This window comes from Peromyscus maniculatus, chromosome 1, assembly GCF_049852395.1.
Source record: "Peromyscus maniculatus bairdii isolate BWxNUB_F1_BW_parent chromosome 1, HU_Pman_BW_mat_3.1, whole genome shotgun sequence".
NCBI classification, from domain to species: Eukaryota; Metazoa; Chordata; class Mammalia; order Rodentia; family Cricetidae; genus Peromyscus; species Peromyscus maniculatus.
In genome coordinates, this window is record NC_134852.1 from 73,905,151 (window position 1) to 73,909,032 (window position 3,882).

Below are 3,882 nucleotides of genomic sequence, written 5' to 3' on the forward strand. Positions count from 1 at the left end.
CCTAGAATAAAAAAATGACTGGCAAAAAAGAAAAACAGCCAAGGAAATGATTAATAATGATGCTCTGCTGTATTCACAGATTGATGCCGAGCCCAGTTGTCATCAGAGAGGCTTCATCCAGCAACTGATGAAAACCAATACAGAGTCTCACAACCAAACATTAGGACGATATCAGGAAATCCTCCTGAAGAGGGGGAAGAAGAATTGGAGTAGACAGAGGAGTAAGGACATTTAAAAAAAAACACTTCACAAAATCCACTCATGTTGCTCATAGGAGCTCAGAGAGACTGAACTGACAACCACCAAGCCTGCATATGCTGAGCTAGGCTCTCTCTCTCTCCCTCTCTCTCTCTCTCTCTCTCTCTCTCTCTCTCTCTCTCTATATATATATATATATATATATATATATATATATATATATATATATATATATCCCTAACAATGGCAGCACAGGCTGTCTCTGACGCTGTTCCTGCTTTTCTTCCCATTTCCTCCAACCAGCTGGCCATGTCCAGGCTTAATATGAGAGGAGCTGCCTAAAACCACTGCAAATTGAAAGAGAAGGTTGGTTGACACCCATGAGAAGCCCGTTTTTTCCAATATTGTTCAAATCATTTTAGTTTCATACATGAAATAAATTTAACACCTGTCCAGCAGGCACTATTTGCTTTTATTTTCATTTTGACTCAAGGTCTTACCGAGTACCCTAGTCTAGGGCTGCCAAAAAACATAGGCTTCCTCTCATTCCCATATCTTAGTACTATGATTATAGCCAAAAATGCCTGTGCTTGACTCAGTTTCTATTACCACAGTTAATACTCCTTAGCTGGGCAAACACGTTAAAGTGTAAAATTATCACATGTGACACAAAGATGTCAGGTAACTAGTGGAGACCATGAAACCATAAATTTCAATTAGACATTTAATCCCTGTCCCCATCTGTGCCTTCAGTACCATTGAAAGAGTTCTTGGGCAGTACAGCAGTATTATGAAAGAAGTTGCTTTGAGACTAATGTGTTCTTTTAACTGTGGACATGTTGAATGTGTGGGGATGGGATCAGCAGCCCTGCCCCTTGGGGGAAAAAGACCTGGGCCCAATTGCTTTTGCTCTCCACCCCCAGAGTCCAGTCTCCAGAGTTGGAGCAATCTGTGAAGATGTCTGCATTTCCCTCTCCTGTGCACTGCCTTCAACCTCCACCTTTGCCCTAGTCAGTCTGTTCCCTGGCAATTGTGCGAGTGCCCAACCAATGACTGGTCCAGCTTGAGCCCCATACTATGAGAGTGAGCTCACCCCTGACACTGCCTGGAGGGCCAAGACCCAGAGGATGGATAGCCCAGAGACCTGGAATAGAACAAAACATGATTAACAAGAAGAAAAAAAGTCAATGAAATGATTCCTAAAGGCATTCTGCTATACTCATAGATGATTGCCTTGACCAACTGTCATCAGTGAGGCATCATCTAGCAATCGGTAGAAACAGATGCAGATGTTTCACAATGAACCATTAGGCATATCTCAGGGAATCCTCCTAAAGAGGAGGAAGGCTTGTATGAGCCAACTGGATCAAGGACATTACAAGAAAACCAACAGAATCCACTCACCCGAGCTCATATGCATCACAGAGACTGAACTGACACCGGGAAGCCTGCATGGGCTGACCTAGGCACACTGCATATATGTTACAGCTTGGTCTTCTTGTGGGATCCCTAACAGTGGGAGCAAGGGATGTCTCTGACTCTGATGCCTGCTTTTGATAATCTTTACTCCTACCAGGACAACTTGTCCAGGCTTAATAAAAAAGGAGGTGCCTGGTCCCACTGTAATTTTAAATACCACCTTGCTTGACATCAGTGGGATGTCAGCCATTTCCAATATTGTTCCAATCATTTCATTTTAAACCTGAAATAAATTTAATACTTACAGTACACTTTTCAAGCAGTCATTATTTTCTTTTAGACACAAGGTTTTACTGTGTACCCCAGTCTAGGGCTGCTGAAACTCATGGGACTTCTCTCATTACCACCCTTAGTACTAATATTATATCATGCACTACTGTGCCTGGCTAAGCGTCTATTATCATCGTTAATACCCCTTTGCTGACCAAACATGTTAAAGTGTAAAATTAACACTTGTAACACAAAGATGTCAGGTAACTAGTGGAGGACTGGAAACCATAAGTCTCAACTAGACATTTAATCCCTGTCCCCAGCTGCCCCTCCAGTACCATAGAAACAGTACTTGGGCAGCACAGCAGTATTGTGAAACAAGTTGCTTTGAGACTATTGTGTTCTTATTAACTGTGGACAGATTGAGTATGTGGGAGTGGGATCAGCAGTCCTGCTCCTTGGAAAGAAAGTCATGGGACCAGCTGCTTTTTCCTTAAGCCCCACATCAGTTCTCCAGGGTCTGGAGCTGTCTGTCAACTGTCTACATTTTCTCTCTCCTGTGCAGGACTTTCAACCTCCTCTTTCGACCTTGTCAGTCTGTACCCTGGTAACATGGTTCTTCCCACAGCCTGCTGAAGAGCATCTGGAAGGTACTCTTCACACAACTGCAAGAGTAGTATAATCATCAATATCTTCCAGCTTCAAACCTTTGGACCAAAACAGTGATCTGCCTGCAAGATACTCTGGGACAACAGTAGTGTAAGTATTATGGCCGTAAAAAGTCTCTTTCTAGTTGGATTTAAAACCCAGTCATGTGAGCCATCTTAGTTCTTAAGCCATCTCTTCCACCCCTCATTTTTCATTATTGATTTAAAATGAGTGTTCACTTTTTTTTATATTTATTTTTTTATTATGTATACAGTGTTCTGCCTGCATGCATACCTGCAGGCCAGAAGAGGGCACCAGATCTCATTGTGGATGGGGTTGTGAGCCACCATGTGGTTGCTGGGAATTTAACTCAGGACCTCTGGAAGAGCTGCCACTGCTCTTAATCTCTAAGCCATCTCTCCAGCCCCCAAGTGTTCACTTTTTTTCAGTGAATCTCACCAAAACTATATGGTTTTCCCAATATCAGTAGGAAATCATGTTGTGCCCACTTTTCTTATATGCTTACTTTTCTTTCCTTGATTTCTGATTTATTGTAATTTTCTTCCTGTAGTTGTTTTTCTGTTAAAGTTTACTATCATGTTTAGTTATTACCTGAATGGGGTGCTCATATCAGGAATAATCACAAACCAGGCTTGAGGTACATGTCTGCAATTTTTGTATATCATTGAGAACACTGGGTTAGGAGGATCATTATGGGTTGGAGTCTAACAGTGAGTCTCAGAACACAGAGTGAAATGCTGTCTCAAACATGTATCAGAAATCGCCATCTCAATGCATCATGTATTTGAAGAGCACATGGTGTATCATCGGGTATGACATTCCCTCTAAGCAGCTGCTTTCTGTCAGAAATTTAGATGAAAAAATTTTCATTTTTAATCAACTCATATTTCTGATTCATTGTTTTTCTTATACCTGTGTGTAATTTAGAAATATAGTGACTAGGATCCCATATGGAATTTATTTTCCTTTTACAGTTTGCTTTGATCTCAATTTTAGATTGCAAAAAGAATATAATCAGAATGGATTTCAGTCCTTTTACAATAGGAGACATGTTTCAGGCCCAATATCTCACAAATTTCCTCATATGTAATTCCCACAGGGTGATGGATGAGAGCAGTGTTTTCAAATGGTAGTAACAATATGTATCAGACTTGCTGAAGCTTTTAATTCCTTTGCTAACCTGTCAAGTACATGTGTGCCCTCTAGTGGTTACATGGATCAGTGCAAGCTCTCACATTTCGGAGCAGAAAACTCACACTTGCTCATCAGTCTCTCAATCTTTTTATTAACCACCTAAATCTTTTGCTGGAAGGAAGAATTATGAGA